Source organism: Bos grunniens, chromosome X, assembly GCF_055505025.1.
Source record: "Bos grunniens cultivar Pamir isolate PY7600 chromosome X, Bosgru_T2T1.0, whole genome shotgun sequence".
NCBI lineage: Eukaryota > Metazoa > Chordata > Mammalia > Artiodactyla > Bovidae > Bos > Bos grunniens.
The window spans coordinates 55,032,238-55,052,967 of record NC_141194.1 but is presented as its reverse complement, the minus strand read 5'-3'; the positions used below and the strand labels follow the sequence as shown (position 1 = coordinate 55,052,967).

General features: G+C 40.7%; 1 long non-coding RNA gene across 1 annotated transcript in view; it reads right to left on the bottom strand.

Annotated features, from left to right (window-relative positions):
* Window positions 1-425: 425 nt before the first annotated feature.
* Window positions 426-20,730, bottom strand: part of LOC147340392 (uncharacterized) — a 54,435-nt gene continuing 34,130 nt past the window's right edge. The window contains exon 2 of the long non-coding RNA XR_015158391.1: window positions 426-762. This is a non-coding gene — a long non-coding RNA (uncharacterized LOC147340392). The remainder of the gene's footprint in view (window positions 763-20,730) is intronic.

Below are 20,730 nucleotides of genomic sequence, written 5' to 3'. Positions count from 1 at the left end.
AAGAACTACTTCTTTGTTCCATCCAGGAGTTTGCACTTGTAACACTCCTATACTGCCTGTGAAATTTCTGTTAAAGTACAATTTTCAAAAAGTTACAAACATGCTGCTGCTGCTGCTAAGTCGCTTCAGTCGTGTCTGACTTTGTGCGACCCCATAGACAGCAGCCTACAAGGCTCCCTGGTCCCTGGGATTCTCCAGGCAAGAACACTGGAGTGGGTTGCCATTTCCTTCTCCAATGCATGAAAGTGAAAAGTGAAAGTGAAGTCGCTGAGTCATGTCCGACTCCTAGCGACCCCATGGACTGCAGCGCACCAGGCTCCTCCATCCATGGGATTTTCCAGGCAAGAGTACTGGAGTGGGGTGCCATCGCATTCTCTGTACAAACATGACTCTGATACAAATAGAATGAACACAGATGTCACATGTTGTATTTTCCCCAGACAGTTGGGAGCAAGATATTTATTAAGGACCAACACCTGTAAAAGAGAGATAGAAGTGGAAATGGGCAGAGGGAGAAGTAGAACTATGACTGAGAGCCTGACAAAGCCTTGGCCAGGCAATCTGGGAGGGAACCCTGGAGTAAGTGTCTTCATCTATTTGGGCTGCTACAACAAATTACCATAGACCAGGGGGCTTCAGCAACGATGTTTGTTTCTCACAGTTCTGGAGGCTTAAAGTCTGAGATCAGGGTGCCGGAATGATCAGATTCTCCTGAAAACCTCCTCTGGGTCACATGCTGCTGACTTCTCATTGTATCCTTACCTGGAAGAAAAAGAACCAATAGGTATCTGGTCTGTTTTACAAAAGCACTAATTCAGCTTGAGGGTTCCACCTTCATGACTATTTACCTCCCCCAGCTCATTTCCAAATACTATCACATTGGAATGTTTCAATACATGAATTTGTGTGTGGCAGGGGGGACACAAACATTCAATCCATTGCAGTAAGCATTGCTCATCAGAGTGTCCTGTGGTGGGCAGAGCTGGCGGGCCTTTATCCCTCCTGCCTCCCTCTGTCACTGCTTGTGCACAGTCCTGGCTGGTTTTCTGAAGCTGAGGCAGACACCAAAGGAGCTTGAAGCAGGCCTGGGAGGCTCATGTTTGTGTCTGCACAGACCACCCCTTGTGTCACATGGATCTACTTCTGCACATATGATCAGGTGCTACTCCTCCAAAGTTCTGGTGGACCTATGTTCCTGAGGGGTAACTTAGAAAAAGGAGATTAGTGGGATGAACTAGAACCCCTGCAACTGCAACTGGTCTTGGACAACTACACTGGGGAAGGGAAATATCCATATTTCCTAAGGACTGTTGGACATACGGTCTGAGTTGACATTGATATCTGGAAACTGTGTCATCATGGCCTCACTGTCAGAGGGAGGGTGTATAAGGACCAGGTAATAAACAGAGTCCTGACCCAAGTCCAGTGAGACTTTGTCTAGTGTACAGTGGGGGCACTGAGTCCATGGTCCCAACCTGTGGTCATTTCGCCAGACTTTGCATGATAATTGAGATTGACACAGGCAGTTGGTGCAACTCCTATATTGGTCCCCTGGCCTGTAGGGTAAGAGCTGTGATAGTATGGAAGGCTAACTGGAAACCTGTTAGCCTGTACCACAAACCGGCTGGTTTAAATAATAGGAATGTATCGTCTCACAGTTCTGAAAGCCAGAATTTCAAAATCAAGGTGTTGGCAGGGTAGGTTCCTTCTAAGGTTGTGAGAGAGAATCTATTTGTGCCTCTTCCTAGCTTCTGGTGGTTTGCTGGCAATCTTTGGTGCCCTTTGGCTTCTGCAGCATCACCCTCATCTCTGCTTTCATCTTCACATCTCATTTTCCCTTTGTGTGTATGTCTCCAAATCTCCCCTTTCATAAGGGCACTAATTATATTGTATTAGGGGCCCCTCTTGCTCCAGTATGACATCATCTTACCCAATTATATCTGCAACAACCCCATTTCCAGATAAGGTCACATTCTGAGGTACTGAGGGTTAGGACTTCAATATATGAATTTTAAGTGGACTTAGCTCAACTCATAACACTTCCCTTCACTCATCAAAGATACTAAATCCAAAGAAATATTACATCCTGGGGGTATGGCTGAGATTAGTGCCACCTTTAAGGATCTAAAGGATGTAGAAATGGTGATCCTCATTGTCAGTTCAGTTCAGTCGCTCAGTCGTGTCTGACTCTTTGCAATCCCATGGACTGCAGCACACCAGGCTTCCCTGTCCATCACCAACTCCTGGAGCTTGCTCAAACTCATGTCCATCAAATCCGTGATGCCATCCAACCATCTCATCCTCTATAGTCTCCTTCTCCTCCTGCTATCGATCTTTCCCAACATCAGGGTCTTTTCCAGTGAGTCAGCTCTTTGCATCAGGTGGCCAAAGTATTGGAGCTTCAGTTCCAGCATCAGTCCTCCCAATGAATATTCAGGGTTGATTTCCTTTAGGACTGACTGGTTGGATCTCCTTGCAGTCCAAGGGACTCTCAAGAGTCTTCTCTAATACCACAGTTCAAAAGCATCAATTCTTTGGCGTTCAGCTTTCTTTATGGTCCAACTCTCACATTCATACGTGACCACTGGAAAAGCCATAGCTTTGACTAGACAGACCTTTGTCAGCAATGTAATGTCTCTGCTTTTTAATATGCTGTCTAGGTTTGTCATAGCTTTTCTTCCAAAGAGTAAGCGTCTTTTAATTTCATGGCTGCAGTCACCATCCACAGTGATTTTGGAGCCCCAAAAAATAAAGTCTGTCACTGTTTGCACTGTTTCCCATCTATTTGCCATGAAGTGATGGGACCAGATGCCATGATCTTCTTTTTTTTGAATGCTGAGTTTTAAGCCAGCTTTTTGGCTCTTTCACTTTCATCAAGAGTGTTCTTAGTTCCTCTTCACTTTCTGCCATAAGGGGGATGTCATCTGCATATCTGAGCTTACTGATATTTCTCCTGGCAATCTTGATTCCAGCTTATGCTTCAACCAGTGTGGCGTTTCACATGATGTATTCTGCATATAAGTTAAATAAGCAGGGTGACAATATACAGCCTTGACATACTCCTTTCCCAATTTGGAACCAGTCCGTTGTTCCATGTCTGGTTTTAACTGTTGCTTCTTGACCTGCATAAAGATTTCTCAGGAGGATATTGAGTGCAGCACTTTCACAGCATCATCTTTTAGGACTTGAAATAGCTCAGCTGGAATTCCATCATGTCCACTAACTTTCTTCATAGTGATGCTTCCTAAGGCCCACTTGACTTCGCACTCCAGGATGTCTGGCTCCAGGTGAGTGAGCACACCATCGTGGTTTTCTGGGTCATTAAGAACTTTTTTGTATGGTTCTTCTTTGTATTCTTGCCACCTCTTCTTCATATCTTCTGCTTCTGTTAGGTCCATGTCATTTCTGTCCTTTATTGTGCCCATCTTTGCATGAAATGTTCCCTCGGTATCTCTAATTTTCTTCAAGAGATCTCTAGTGTTTCCCATTCTGTTGTTTTCCTCTATTTGTTTGCATTGATCACTGATGAAGGCTTTCTTATCTCTCCTTGCTATTCTTTGGAATTCTGCATTCAGATGGGTATAGCTTTCCTTTTCTCCTTTTTGCTTCTCTTCTTTTCTCAGCTATTTGTAATGCCTCCTCAGACAACCATTTTGTCTTTTTGCCTTTCTTTTTCTTGGGGATGGTCTTGATCACTGCCTCCTATACAATGCCACGAATCTGTGTCCATAGATCTTCATTGTATATCCATTTAATTTGTCAGTCTGGCTCCTGCAGAAACTGGCTGTATTCTGAAGGCTGACAGTGGACTGTTCCAAGCTCAACTAAGGAACAGCAGTCCCAGTGGCAGCCAAATGTGGCATCATTGCTAGAGAAGATTAACATGGCCTCAGGTTCATGGTATGTGGCCCTCAATTTGTTGAATGCATCCTTTACTATCCCTATCAAAAATAATATAAAATAGAGTTTATTGCCGTACAGAATGAATAATAATATTAATTTACAGTTTTGCCTTAAAATTCTTTTTAACTCTCTTGCCTTCTGTCATAATTAGTACAAAACAGTCAGGACTGTCTGGCCATCCCACAGAACATCATATTGATTCATTACATCAGTTATCATTTAAGAGGTGGCAAGAACACTGGGTGACTGAAAAACATGTGCTCCAGAGAGTGAGAGATGAACATTGTGAAAATTCAGGAATCTGTCACATGCCTAAAAATGTTTGGAGATCAGTGGTGGTCCAGAGTTCAGTTCCAGAACACCCCTTCCAAAATAAAAGATTAATTTTTGCATATTGCATCTCCTACCACAGAGGGAGATTTTGCAGGCAGGGTGTTTAGCACCTGGGATTATAGCTTTGGGCCACATGCTAGATGGCATAGAAGGTTTCTGCATTTGATTGGAACCCAGAGCAGGAAAGGGCCCTGTATCAGGTTCAAGATGCAGTTCAAGCAGCTCTAGTGCTTGGGCCATATGACCTGGCAGACATTAGTTCAGTTCAGATCAGTCACTCAGTCGTGTCTGACTCTTTGCAACCCTATGGACTGCAGCATGCCAGGCCTCCCTGTCCATCACCAACTGCCAGAGTTTACCCAAACTTATGTCCATTGAGTTGGTGATGCCATCCAACCATCTCATCCTCTGTCGTCCCCTTCTCCTCGTGCCCTCAATCTTTCCCAGCATCAGGGTCTTTTCCAATGAGTCAGCTCTTCACATCAGGTGGCCAAAGTATTGGAGTTTCAGCTTCAACATCAGTCCTTCCAATGAACACTCAGGACTGATCTCCTTGAGGATGGACTGGTTGGATTTCCTTGAAGTCCAAGGGACTCTCAAGAGTCTTCTCCAACACCACAGTTCAAAAGCATCAATTCTTTGGTGCTAAGCTTTCTTTATAGTCCAACTCTCACATCCATACATGACCACTGGAAAAACCATAGCTTGACTAGATGAAACTTTGTTGACAAAATAATGTCTCTGCTTTTTAATATGCTGTCTAGATTGGTCATAATTTTCCTTCCAAAGAGTGTCTTTTAGTTTCATGGGTGCAGTCACCATCTGCAGTGATTCTGAAGGCCCCCAAAATAAAGTCAGCCACTGTTTACCCATCTATTTGCCATGAAGTGATGGGACTGGATGCCATGATCTTCGTTTTCTGAATGTTGAGCTTTAAGCCAACACTTTCACTCTCCTCTTTCACCTTCATCAAGAGGCTCTTTAGTTCTTTTTTTTTAAATTTTATTTAATTTTATTTATTTATTTATTTTTTTGTGAGAATTAAATATGTTAATACAAAAAAGCTCACACTACAGTGCCCAGTGCATGAGAACCTCTCATTAAATGTTAGCTATTATTATCTTTCCACGTCAGTCCATGTATTTTTTTAAAATTTTTTTAATTTTATTTTTAAACTTTACATAATTGTATTAGTTTTGCCAAATATCAAAATGGATCCATCACAGGTATACATGTGTTCCTCATCCTGAACCCTCTTCCCTCCTTCCTCCCCATACCATCCCTCTGGGTCGTCCCAGTGCACTAGCCCCAAGCATCCAGTATCGTGCATCGAACCTGGACTGGCATCTCGTTTCATACATGATATTTTACATGTTTCAATGCCATTCTCCCAAATCTTCCCACCCTCTCCCTCTCCCACAGAGTCCATAAGACTGCTCTTTAGTTCTTTACTTTCTGCCATAAGGGTGGTGTCATCTTCATATCTGAGGTTATTGATATTTCTCCCAGCAATCTTGATTCCAGCCTGTGCTTCATCCTGCCCAGCGTTTCTCATGATGTACTCTGTGTATAAGCTAAATAAGCAGGGTGACAATACACAGCCTTGACATTCTCCTTTTCCTATTTGGAACCAGTCTGTTGTTCCATGTCCAGTTCTAACTGTTGCTTCCTGACCTGCATACAGGTTTCTCAAGAGGCAGGTCAGGTGGTCGGATATTCCCATCTATTTTAGAATTTTCCACAGTTTATTGTGATCCACACAGTCAAAGGCTTTGGCATAGTCAATAAGCAGAAATAGATGTTTTTCTGGAACTGTCTTGCTTTTTGTATGATCCAGTGCATGCTGGCAATTTGATCTCTGGTTCCTCTGCCTTTTCTAAAACCAGCTTGAACATCTGGAAGTTCACAGTTCACATATTGTTGAAGCCTGACTTGGAGAATTTTGAGCATTACTCTACTAGCATGTGAGATGACTGCCATTAGGATGAGTGATAGTAAAATGAGTGAGATGAGTGACATTAGGATGTTGGAAGTATCAGTGATGGGAAAAGATGGTGGAGAATTTATAGCAAGCCCCAGTGAGCGAATCCCAACTCAGACTCCACGTGTTCTGAAGCAAGTCTGTGACATCTTCAGTGGAGACTTATACCTTAAAGAAATATAGATCCTGGAAATCCTGACACATGCTACCAATACAACATGAATAAAGCTCAAGGACAGTAAACTAAGTGAAATAAAGCAGTCACAAAAAGACAAATACTGCATGATTCTGCTTATATGAAGTAGAACAAGACCTACAGTGTTGCAGATTGCTGTTCAAATATTGCTCTTGCTGACAAATCCCACAGAAATGTGCACCCCCCAGCTCATATTCACAATAGGATGTACACTTTCAGGTGAAGACCTTGTCGGAATTTTTTTCTTGGAATTGATTTTGTTAGAAGTGTAATGGGGGTAAGGTAGAAAAAATAAGGCTTCTAACATATGAGAGCTGTTCCCGAGGGAAACCATTAAAGCAGGCAAGGGAGGCTCTGACACATGAAGATAGGTATTTCTGGTTTCTCACTGTTGTAGAGTTGCACCTGTACAGAGTTTATCTCCATGAAGTTCAACTTGCCTGTCGCAAAATTTTTCCACAGGCACTTGCCTTCATAAGGGCTGCCCCCATAGCTCAGCGGTGAAGAATCCACCTGCGATGCAGGAGACACAGGTTTGATCCCTGGGTCAGGAAGATCCCCTGGAGTAGGAAATGGTAACTCACTCCAGTATTTTTGCCTGGGAAGTCTCATGGACAGAGGAGCCTGGTGGGCTACAGTCCATGGGGTCACAAAGAGTCCGACACAACTGAGCACACATCCATTTGCCTTCTTTTGGAGCTGGTCTATAAATAGTCTCACCAGATTCCCTAGCTTCACAATACACCTTTTGTATAAATAGTCCACTGATCCTTGAACAACAGGAGTTAGAACTGCCTGGGTCCATTACATTTATGCAATTTTGGGGGACAAATAACTATACACTACAATACTTCTGGAACTGAGGGTGTAGGGGAGAGTGGAGTTAAAGTTATATGCAGATTTTCAACTGTGCTTGGGGTGGTCAGAGCCTCTAATCCTCCACATTGTCCAGGGGTCAACTGTATACTGATAAATAAACTTACTGGCTTGTGTATGCACTTCATGTAAGGTCTCTTTTTAAAGCATAGATTTACATTTTATAGACTATAAAATATGGATGTTTCTTTACTTTCTATAATATAATGCTTTATTTAGAATGTTAAGATAGCCCCTGCCCATTTTGTAGAGCCATAGCTATCTTAAAAAATTGTTTGTTGCATAAATATTTTCAGTACCTCTGACTGTAATGCTAAAGTAGTTTCTAATCATTGTGAAAAGAGAGGAGCTGATCACTGCTATAAACACAGGAATTTATGCATCTCAGTGGCCACTTTAGCCTGAAAGGTTAGTTACAAAAGATGTGAAACAACTCCAGAGTCTGATGGGCATATAGGCGGTGCAGGTGCAAATGTCATAAAACAGCAACAACAGGAAACTCTGATGAGAGTATTAGCGACAATCATCTTTATTTTTAAAGTCCTTATATCCTAGATCGGGGTCTCTCAGCTTCAGGTCTACTGACATTTTGGACCAGATAATTCTTCGTTGTGGGGTCTGTTCTGTGCATTGTAGGATATTTAGCAGCATCACTGGCCTCTACCTACTAGATGCCAGAGGCACCTCCCTGCTTGTGACAAATTAAGAATTTTCTCTAGATATTGCCAAGTGTCTCCTGGGGGACAAAATCACCTCCTTGCTGCCCACTGCCCTAGAGTAAAAGGTTCTAAATTTTTTAAGTAAAAAAAAAAAAAAAAAAAACTCTATATATCTTTTAAAAAACTTTTTATTTTGTTTTGGGGTATAGTCGATTAGCAAACAATGTTGTGAGTTTCAGGTGAACAGCAAAGGGACTCAGCCATACATAATACATATACTTATTCTCCCCCAAACTCCCCTCCCATCCAGGCTGCCACAAAACATTGAGTAGAGTTCCCTGTGCTACACAGCAGGTCCTTGTTGGTTATCCATTTAAATATAACAGTGCACATATGTATATATGTCCATCCCAAACTCCCTAACTATCCCTTGCCCCATACTTCATCCCAGCAACCATAAATTCATTCTTGAAGTCTATGAGTCTCTTTCTATTTTGTAAGTTCATTTATATAATTTCTTTTTAGATCCCACATATGAGGGATGTAATACGGTATTTCTCCTTCTCTGTCTGACTTCACTCAGTATGACAGTCTCTAGGTCCATCCATGTTACCTCAAAGGGCATTATTGCATTCTTTTTAAAGGCTGAATCAAAGAGTCAGACACAACTTGGTGACTAAACAGCAACAACCACAAATATATGCACCATATCTTTACCCCGTCCTCTGTTGCACTTAGGTTGCTTCCATGTCTTGGCTATTGTAAACAATGCTGCAGTGAACACTGGGGTATCCTTTGGGATCATGTTTTTCTCCAGATATATGCTCAGGAATGGGATTGAAGGGACATATGGTAGCTCTATTTTTAGTTTTCTGAGGAACCTCCATACTGTACTCCATAGTGGCTGTACCAATATATGTTCTCACCAACAGTGTAGGAGGGTCCCCTTCTCTCCATACCTGCTCCAGAATTAATTGTTGGTGGATTTTTTGATGATAGCCACTCTGGCTGGTGTGGTGATATCTCATTGTAGTTTTGATTTGCATTTCTCTAATAATTAGTGATATTGAACATCTTGGCCATCTGTTTGTCTTTGGAGAAACGTCTGTTTAGGTCTTCTGCCCATTTTTTTGAGTGGGTTGTTTGTTTTGATGTTGTTAAGCAACATAATCTGTTTGTATATTTTGGAGACTAATCCTTTGTTGGCCACATCATTTGCAGATATTTTCCAATTTGTGGGTTGTCTTTTTGTTTTGTTCATAATTTCCTTTTCTGTGCAAAGGCTTTTGAGTTTAAGTAGATACCATTTATTTTTATTTTTATTTCCATTATCCTGGGAGACAGATGGAAGAAGATACTGCTGTGATTTATGGCAGAGAGTATTCTGTCTCTAGGAGTTTTATAGTGTCTGGTCTCACATTAAGGTATTTAATCCATTTTGAGCTAATTTTTGTGTGTGGTTTTAAAGAAAGAATGATCTAATTTCATTTTTTACATTGTAGTTGTCCAGTTTTCCCAACACCATTTGTTGAAGAGACTGTCTTTGCAACATTGTGTAGTCTTGCCTCCTTGCCTATGGTCATAGATTAATTGACCATAGGTGCGTAGGTTTATTCCTGGGTTTTCTATCCTGTTCCATTGATTTATATTTCTATTTTTGTGCCAGTACCATACTGTTTTAATGACTGTAGCTTTATAGTATAGTCTGAAGTCAGGGAGCCTGATTTCTCCAGCTCCATTTTTCTTTCTCAAGAATGCTTTGGCTATTTGGGGTCTTTTGTGTCTCCATAGAAATGTTAAGATTTTGTTGTTCTGGTTCTGGGAAAAATGCCATTGGTAATTTGATAGGGATTGCATTGAATCTGAAGATTGTCTTGCATAGTATAGTCATTTTGGCAATATTGATTCTTCCAATCCGCAAACATGGTATGTAGTTCCATCTATGTTTTCTTTGATTTCTTTCATCAGCATCTTATAGTCTTTGGAGTACAGGTCTTTTGTCTCCTTGCTGCTACTGCTGCTAAGTTGCTTCAGTTGTGTCCGACTCTGTGTGACCCCATAGACGGCAGCCCAACAAGCTCCCCCGTCCCTGGGATTCTCCAGGCAAGAACACTGGAGTGAGTTGCCATTTCCTTCTCCAATGCATGAAAGTGAAAAGTGAAAGTGAAGTCGCTCAGTCATGTCCGACTCTTAGCCACCCCATGGACCACAGCCTACCAGGCTCCTCCATCCATGGGACTTTCCAGGCAAGAGTACTGGAGTGGGGTGCCATTGCCTTCTCTGTTTGTCTCCTTAGGTGGCTTATTTCTAGGTATTTTATTCTTTTTGATGTGATGGTAAATGGAATTATTTCTTGAATGTCTCTTTCTGATCTTTCATTGTTAGTGTATAGAAGAAATGCAACAGATTTCTGACTATTAATTTTGTAACCTGAAACGTTACCAAGTTCATTGATGAATTCTAGTAGTTTTTTGGTAGTATCTTTAGGACCTTCTATGTATGGTATCATGCCATCTGCAACAGTGACAATTTAACTTCTTTTCCAATTTGAATTCCCTTTACTTCTTTTTCTTCGCTGACTGCTATAGCTAGGACTTCCCAAATCTATGTTGAATAAAAGTGGCGAGAGTGGACACACTTGTCTTGTTCCTGATCTTAGAGGAAATGCTTTTAGCTTTTCACAACTGAGTATGATTTTAGCTGTAGGTTTGTCATGTATAGGCTTTATTATGTTGAGGTATGTTCCTTTTATGCCTACTTTCTGGAGAGTTTTTATCATAAATGGGTGCTGAATTTTGTCAAAAGCTTTTCCTGCATCTATTGAGATGATCATATAGTTTTTATCTTTCAATTGGTCAATGTGGTGTATCACATTGATTGATTTGTGGATATTGAAAAATTCTTGTATCTCTGGGGTGAATCCCACTTGATCATGGTGTATGATCTTTTTACTGTATTGTTGGGTTCAGATTGCTAGTATTTTGTTGAGGATTTTTGCATTCATGTTCATCAGTGATACTGCCCTGTAATTTTCTTTTTTTGGTGGTATCTTTGTCTGGTTTTGGTATCAGGGTGATGGTGGCCTCATAGAATGTGTTTGGAAGTTTTCTTTCCTCTGTACTTTTTTGGGAACAGTTTCAGAAGAATAGGTGTTAAGTACTTTTTTCCTTCAATATATATATTTTATTGAAGTATAGTTGACTTACAGTGTTTCAGGTGCACAGAAAGGTGATTCACTTAGGTGTTAACTCTTATCTAAGTGTTTGATAGAATTTTCCTGTGAAGTCATCAGGTCCTAGACTTTTGTTTATTGGGAGTTTTTTAAAATCTCAGTTTCAATTTCAGTGCTTATGATGTGTTTGTTTATATTTTCTCTTTATTCCTGGTTCAGTCTTGGGAGACTGTACCTTTCTAAGAATTTGTCCATTTCTTCCCGGTTGTCCATTTTATTGGCACAGTTGCTCATAGTAGTCTCTTATGATCCTTTGTATTTTTGTGGAGTTAGTCATAACTTCTCCTTTCTCATTTCTAATTTCATTGGTTTGAGTAGTCCTCTCCCTTTTTTTTCTTGATGAGTCTAACGAAAGGTTTGTCAATTATTTTTTTTAATCTTTTTAAAGAACCAGCTTTAGTTTCATTGATCTTTGCAATTGTTTTCTTTGTCTCTATTTACTTCTGCTCTGGTCTTTCTATTTCTTTCCTTCTACTAACTTTAGGTTTTGTTTGTTCTTATTTCTCTAGTTGTTTTAGGCATAAGGTTAGGCTTTTTATTTGAGATTTTTCTTTTTTCTTGAGGTAAGACAGTAATCCTATAAACTTATTGGAACTGCTTTTGCTGCATCCCATAGGTTTTAGACCACTGTACTTTCATTTTCGTTTGTCTCTAGGTAGTTTTTGATTTTCTCTTTGATTTCTTCAGTGATCAGTTGGTTGTTTAGTAGCATATTGCTTTGTCTCCACGAGTTTGTATTTTTTGTAGGTTCTTTCTAATCTCATAACATTGTGATCAGACAAGATGCTTGATATGATTTCAATTTTCATAAATTTACCAAGGCTCACCTTGTGGCCCAGCATATGGTCAATCCTGGAGAATGTTTCATGTGCAGTTGAGAAGAATGTGTAGTCTGCTGCTTTTGGATGGAATGCTCTATAAATCAGTTAAGACTATCTGATCTAATGTGTCATTTAAGGCCTGCATTTCCTTATTAATTTTTTGTCTAGATAATCAGTCCACTGGTGAAAGTGGGGATGTTAAAGTACCCCACTCTTAGTGTTGCTGTTGATTTCTCCCTTTATGGTTGTTAGTAGTTGCCTTACGTATTGAGGGTGTTGGGTGCATATATATGTACATATATAATTGTTATATCTTCTTGGACTGAACCCTTGATCATTATGTAGCATCCTTCTTTGTCTCTTATAACAGTCTTTGTTTTAAAGTCTATTTTGTCTGATGAGTATGGCTACTCCAGCTTTCTTTTGATTTCAATTTGTGCAGAATACCTTTTCCTATCCCTTTACTTTCAGTCTGTAAGTGTCTGTAGGTCTGAAGTGGGTCTCTTGTAGACAGCATATATATGAGTCTTGTTTTTGTATCCTCCCAGCCAGTCTATGTCTTTTAGTTGGTGCATTTAATTCATTTACATTTAAGGTATTTATCAATATGTATGATGGAATTATTTCTTAATTGTTTTGGGTTTATTTTTGGAGGTCTTTTCCTTCTCTTGTATTTCTTTCCTAGAGAATTTCCTTTAGCATTTTTTGTAAAGCTGGTTTGGTGGTGCTGAATTCTCTTAACTTTTGCTTGTTTGTAAAGCTTTTGATATCTCCATTAAATCTAAACAAGAGTCTTACTGGGTAGAGTATTCTTGGTTGTAGGTTCTTCCTTTTCATCACTTTAAATATATGGTGCCAATCCCTTCTGGCTTGAAGTGTTTCTGTTGAGAAGTCAACTGATATCCTTATGGGAGTTTCCTTGTATGTTATTTGTCATTTTTCCTTTTTTGCTTTTAATATTTTATCTTTGTATTTAATTTTTGTCAGTTTGACTACTATATGTCTCAGTGTGTTCCTCCTTGGGTTTATCCTGCCTGGGACTTGGTTTACTATTTCCTTTCCCATGTTAGGGAAGTTTACAGCTATTATCTCATCAAATATTTTCTCTGGTCCTTTTCTTCTCCTTCTGGGACCCCTATAATGTGAATGTTAGTGCATTTAATGTTGTCCCAGAGGTCTCTTAGGTTGTCTTCATTTTTTTTTTCATTCTTTTTTTTATATTCTGTTTTGTGGCAATGATTTCCACCATTTTGTCTTCCAGGTCACTTACCCATTCCTCTGCCTCAGTTATTCTGCTATTGATTCCTTCTAGTGTTTTGTTCATCTCTTTTTGTTCTTTAGTTCTTCTAGGTCTTTGGTAAACATTTATTGCATCTTCTTCATTCTTCTTCCAAAATTCTGGATCATCTTCACTACCATTATCTTGAATCCTTTTTCTGGAAGGTTGTCTATCTCCACTTCATTTAGTTATTTTTCTGGGGTTTTATCTTTTGCCTTCATCTGAGACATGATCCTTTGCATTTTCATATTAATTAACTTTCTGTGATTGTGACTTTTGTTCTGGAGGTTGCAGGACTATAGTTGTTCTTGCTCCTTCTGTCTGCCCTCTGGTGGATGAGGCTAAGAGGCTGTGTAAGCTTCCTGATGGGAGGGGCTGGTGATGGGAAAAACTGGGTCTTGCTCTGGTGGGCAGGGCTGTGCTCAGTAAAACTTTAATCCAATTGTCTGCTAATGGGTGGAGCTGTGGTTCCCTCCTGTTAGTTGTTTGGCCCGAGGCAACCCAGCCCTGGAATCTACAGGCTCTATGGTAGGGCTAATGGTGACCTTCAAGAGGGCACACACCAAGGGGCAACTCCCAGGACTGCTGCTGACAGTGCCCCCACCCCTGCTAGGAGCCACTGTGAACACACACCTCTGCAGGAGACCCTCCCACACTAGCAGGTCTGGTTCAGTCTCCTGTGGGGTCACTCCTCCTTTCCCCTGGGTCCTGGTGCACACAAGATTTTGTTTGTGCCCTTCAAGAGTGGAGTCTGTTTTCCCCAGTCCTGTGGAAGTCCTGCAGTCAAATCCCATTGGTTTTCAAAGTCAGAGTCCCTGGGAATTCCTAGTCTGTTTGCTGGAGCCCCAGGCTGGGAAGCCTGATGTGAGGTTCAGAACCTTCACAATAGTAGGATAACTTCTCCAGTATTATTGTTCTCAAGTTTTGGGGTCATCCACCTGGTGGGTATGGGATTTGATTTTATCATGATTGTGCCCCTTCTACCATCTTGCTGTGGCTTCTCCTTTATTGTTAGACATGGGGTATCTTTTTCCCTAGGAAACAGAATTCTTTTATTCTTGTTACTTATATTATTATAATTTGTCCTGTATTTTGGAGGAGAGAGGACAATTTTTCTCATTCTTCCTCCTTGAGTACCAATTTGATCATTTGCACAACCTTACTCAGAAAATCAGGACAGGATGCAGATCTGATTTTGGTGGGTTCCAGTGTCTTTCCTGTCAATGGTTGTGCAACAGCTAGTTGTGATTTCAGTGCTCTCACAGGAGGAGATGAGCACATGCTCTTCTACTCTGCCATCTTGAACCAATCCTCTACAATTCATCTTTAAAAGTGGTTTTAAAAATGTATTAATAAGGTCAACCAAACATCATCACAATCCAAGTTTAGAACAATTTTGTCCTCCCCCAAAGAAACTTCATGCCTGTTAGAAGTCAGTCTCTGTTCCCACCCCCCACCCCACCATCTCCACTGCACCAAGGTAACTAATCAACTATTTCTATGGATTTGCCTATTCTGGACATTTTATGTGAATGGAATTATACAATATGCGCCTTTTGTGACTGAATTCTCTCATGTAGCATAATGTTTTCAAAGTTCACTCATTTTTAGCAGGGACCAGTTTTTCATTCCCCCCTGCTCCACCTTTTTTTCACCTTGCCATGCAGCTTGCAGGATCTTAGTTCCCTGACCAGTGATTGAACCTGGGCTACTGCAGTGAAAGCACTGAGTCCTAATCACTGGACTGCCAGTCCAGGGAATTCTCAATAGTTCATTACTTTTTAAGGCTGAATAATATTCCATTGTATGGATAGATTACATTTTGTTTATTTATTCATCTGTTGATGGACATTGGGCTTGCATCTACTCTTTGGCTATTATTGACAGTGCTGCTGTGAACATTCACATACAAGACATGGACATATATTTTTGTTTCCTTGTAAAAGGAATGGAATTTCTGGGTACTATGAAACACTTTTTAAATAGCAGATCTTCTTTTCAAGACACATTTTATGGGAAACTCCAAAATGGAAGATAAACCAAAATTCAGTACCAAGTGAGGTTATTTGGAGTTCCAGAACCCTGCCTGTACTGACACTTGATAGCCCAGTGGCCTAGAGATGTCTACACAGAGCATGGATGGGAAGAGAGGACACTGGGGGCAGAGTTACCAGGAACATAGCTTCCATATCTATGCCTTAAAGGTTTCCCAGACCTTTCAACAACATTTTTTTAAAAATGAGTGATTATAAAATAAGTTTAGACCTTGAATCAAGAAGGGAAAAAAGGCACAGACAGTTTGGCAATTGTTCTCTGCTTAATATGTCCAGGGTACCTCCATGTTTAATCACCCAAGATGAAACCCTATCCTTCATCTCCTACATGCCTCACATTTTGCCTTGAAATGCCTTTCTAGTTTGTTCTTTCCTATTCAGGTCCAGTTCTACTGTATGGATCTCTACTTTTGTCTCCTCACCCCATGATACTCACAGGTTACTTATTTGGCTCCTTTGCAGCCTTCTTCCGGTTTCTCTTTCTCTGGCCTATTTGCCTGCCTCCGCCAGGCTAAGCTTTGGAATTGCTTTGATTTGGTCTTCACCTTTATGCCAATGACATGAATTCAAATTAATTCATTCATTAGATTTAAAAAAATGTTATTTGACTGCAGTAGGTCTTAGTTGTGGCATGTGGGACTCGTTTCCTGACCAGGGATCAAATCCACGCCCCCTGTTTTGGGAGATGGAGTCTTAGCCACTGGACCAACAGGGTAGTCCCTCATCAGATATTTATGATGTTCAGAATGTACTGTGCTAGGAGTGCTGGAAGAGTTCTCTAATACGCATTAGAGTCCCTGTCTTTCATTAGGATAGATAAGACAGTTACAAAACACTCATCTGAGAAGGTGGTATGTGGTAAAAACCATTGGAATGGTAGAAGCACAAAAATAGCTAGTGATCTTTTCTGGAAGGTGAAATTGGGGAGTAAATGAGTCAGTGCCACAGAACTGAGAGAAATACTTTATATAGAGATGGTGCCAATGGGATATCTAGTAGAGAGGATGGCATGAGCAAGAGCATGGAAATAGGAAAGTACAGATTCTATCCAAATAATTGAAGTAGATGAGCAATGCAAGATCAAGTAGTACAGTTACAAAGACCAAAGAGAATGGAAGGCTTTGAAAGCCAGAAGAGGGGTTTGAATTTCATGTTGTGTGCATTGAAGAACAAGTGACCTGGGGTTTCTCAGTTATTGTACCCCCATCCCCTGCCTATTGTTAGGAGATACTGTGGTAGAGTGAAAAGGTTTTGTTGAGAAGTTTGGAGAAACCCATGAACTTTTGTCATGAACTCCCATCATGTTTTCTTCCAGTTGCTTTATCTCTCTATTCTTGGTTTTCCTTGTGAGACCATTTTCCTTGGACAAAATGATCTTCCTAGCATCTCTATTTCTGACTGCAAGCATGGGTCGAGAAGCCCTGATGTTATTTGAAGAGTTAAGGCTAACGGCTAAGGAAAGAAGTGAGGACATTTCCATGGAGAAATGAGTCATTTGGAAACACTAGAAAATAAGAAAATATTTCTCTATAATCTATCCAGGTTCCCTGTTGCACATCTTTTTCCTTTTAGTGGCTTCCTTCCCATCTTGAATCTAGAAGGTTGTAAATTCTTCAGGGATGAAGCACATGTGCTTTGTTTAATCTTTTTACCTCTGGGGCATAGCACAGTGCCTGGCCCTTAGCCTCTCATGCTATATGAATAATTTTTTCCAACCTCCGTCAAAACCTGCTCTCAAGAAGGAATTATGTAAACAAATGTATACTAAGGTATAAATGGCTAATAACCATTTAAATGATGGTCCAATACAAATAGGAATTTTTCTTACAAGGAATGAAATAGCCCTTTGCTAAAAACAAAACCCGGTTCTAATAGTGGCATACATAAACTGAAGGAGGTTTCAGGATGGTAGAAGTGACATTTCCAGCTGGATTTCTAGTCACTATTAGTTTTTTCTCCTAAAAAGACCCCTCAGTTCCCATCTCAAGGTTAAATCTTGCCTCATTCTCTGTAACAAACACTGTCTGTTTGCAGTGAAAACTTCTGGAGCCCTGCTTTAATATTCTGGGCTTAGTATTGGACTCTGCTTGCTTATAAATTGGTTCTGGGTCTCTCTAGTCCATTTCACAAAACTAGACTTGTGTCTTGTTTCATCAGCCTGGATACCTGCCATGGTGATATGTCTTCTCCTCTGGATGCTCTCAGATTGGAACTCTGTGTTTGTCTCTTTCTAGTATATCCTAACATCTTTCCCTAATCTGATTACCCACAGGGCCAAGTTTTGGCTTCCATAACTAGTCCAGTATCCATGGTCTTGCTCCTCTTTTGCCCTTGCTTCATCCAAGCACTATGTCTCAGAGGAAGGTGGATGCTGGCCTGCTTAGGTCACAGGAGGCCCCAGCCCTATGACCAGGAGGAGCAGATGGTTTCAGCTCCAACCAAACAGCAAGGATGATGAGTTCCCTGCAGGATAAGGGAGTTCTCTTACCAGAGCAAGGAAAAGAGGTTCGGAGCTACAACAATCACAGTCAGATGTCCATTTTAGAGATTAGGTGAATAAAGGGGCTATATTAAGAGATTAAGAAGAGGTGGCAAGAATACACAGAAGAACTATACAAAAAAGGTCTTAATGACTCAGATAACCATGATGGTGTAGTCATTCACCTAGAGCCAGACATCCTGGAGTATGAAGTCAAGTGGGTCTTAGGAAGCATCACTACAAACACAGCTAGTGGATGTGATGGAATTCTAGCTGAGCTATTTCAAATCCTAAAAGATGATACTGTTAAAGTGCTGCACTCAATATGCCAGCAAATTTAGAAAATTCAGCGGTGGCCACAGGAGTGGATCACATTCCAATCCCAAAGAAGGGCAGTGATAAATAATGTTCAAACTACTGCACAATTACTCTCGTTTCACATGCTAGCAAGGTAGTGCTCAAAATCCTTCAAGCTAGGCTTCACTAGTATGTGAACCAAGAAATTCCAGATGTATAAACTGGATTTAGAAAAGGCAGAGGAACCAGAGATCAAATTGCCAACATCTGTTGGATCATAGAGAAAACAAGACAATTCCAGAAAAACATCTACTTCTGCTTTACTGATTATGCCAAAGCCTTTGACTGTGTGGATCACAATAAACTGTGGAAAATTCTTAAAGAGATGAGAATATCAGACCACCTTACCTGCCTCCTGAGAAACCTGTATTCAGGTCAAGAAGCAACAGTTAGAACCAGATGTGGAACAACGGGCTGGTTCCAAATTGGGAAAGGAGTACGACAAGGCTGTATATTTCACCCTGCTTATTTAACTTATATGCAGAATACATTATGTGAAATGCCAGGCTGGATGAAGCTGGACTGAAGATTTCTGGGACAAATAGCAACAACTAGGATATGCAGATGATACCACCCTAATGAAGGAAAGCAAAGAGGAACTAACGAGCCTCTTGATGAAGGTGAAAGAGGAGAGTGAAAAAGCTGGCTTAAAATGCAACATTCAAAAAACTATGATCATGGCATCTAGTCCCATCACTTCATGGCAAATGGCTGGGGGAAAAAATGGAAACAGTGGAAGACTTTATTTTCTTGGGCTTCAAAATCAATGGTGACAGTGACTGCAGCCATGAAATTAAAAGATGCTTGCTCCTTGGAAGAAAATCTGTGACAAAACTAGACAGCTTATTGAAAAAGCTGATATCTCTTACTGAGATATCACTTTACCAACAAAAGTCCATATAGTCAAAGCTATGATTTTTCCAGTAGTCATGTATGGATGTGAGAATTGGACCATAAAGAAGGCTGAGCTGTGGTGTTGGAGAAGACTCTTGAGAGTCCCTTGGACAGCAATGAGATGAAACCAGTCAATCCTAAAGGAAATCAACCCTGAATATTCATTGGAAGGACTGATGCTGAAGCTGAAGCTCCAATACTTTGGCCGCCTTATGGGAAAAGCCGACTCAATGGAAAAGACCCTGACGCTGGGAAAGATGGAGGGCAAGAGGAGAAGGGGGTGACAGAGGATGAGATGGTTGGATGGCATCACTGAATCAATGGACATAAGTTTGAGCAAACTCCAGGAGATAGTGAAGGACAGGGAAGCCTGGTTTGCTGCAGTCCATGGGATTGCAAATAATTGAACAGGACTGAGTGACTGAACAACAGCAAGAGGTGCATGAGTTTATCTCTGGTCTCTCAGAACTTATTTTTTTTTTCTCTTTTAAATTTATTTAGAACAAATTTTAATTGGAGGATAATTGCCTTACAGTGTTGTGTTGGTTTCTGCTCTACAGCAATGTGAATCGCTGTAAGTATGCACATATCCCCTCCCTCTTGAGCCTCTTTCCCACCCTTATAGGTCATCACAGAGCATCAGGCTGGGCTCCCTGTGTTATATAGCAGCTTCCCACTAGCTATCTATTTTACACATGGTGGTGTATGTATGTCAATGCTACTTTCTCAATTCATCCCACTCTCTCCTTCCCCCAAGGTGTCCATAAGTCCGTTCTCTATGTCTGCATCTCTATTCCTATCCTGCAAATAAGTTCCTCAGTACCACTTTTCTAGATTCCAGATCTTGCTTTTACAGGTGCTTCTCTGCTTTTTCATGCACTAGTTCCATCCATGGCCAGGCTCCATAACACAGAGCAATTTGAGTGTAAGAAATACTGCTCACCAGAAAGTTTTTCCTGGTCACAAAGCACATATTTCCTTTCCTCAGCCTGTCACCCTCAATCTTCCCAAGCTCTTGTTCCCTCCTCAAGCTCTGTGTGGCCTGGTTTTAGATACCAGCAGCTGAGACTGTGTCAGCAGTTAGACTGACCCCCATCTAGCATTCAGTTGTTACAGTGATCTCTGTCTCCATATTAATGGCCTGCTGTTGTCAGAACCAGAATTCCTCTGAACAGTGAGGTTTCTTCTCCCTTGATGTTGGGCCATTCACATGAACCTCTCAAGAAAAATGGGATGATGTTTGCTATGTGTTTCTGTCTGTTTGGCAAGGGGACAGCTTTTCAGTGACTCCTAAAGCCTGGTGTCTTTGGAGAAAAAATCTAGACTGATAGGAGGAGCCTGTTGAGTGCTGAAGATTTTGGAGATCCCTGTCTCCAATTCAGATGCTTTTCTGTCAGAAGTTCAGACCCCAGGGGAATATTACTCAGCCATAAAAAAGAATAAATAATGCCATTTTCAGCGACATGGATACAACAAGCATTTATCATACTTACTGAAGTAAGTTAGAAAGAGAAAGACAAATACCATATGATATCACTTATACATGCAATTTAAAATATGACACAAATTAACTTATCTATGAGACAGAAACAGACTCATGAACTTAGAGAACATACTTGTGGTTGCCAAGGAGGAGAGTGATAGGGGAGGGAAGGATTGGGAGTTT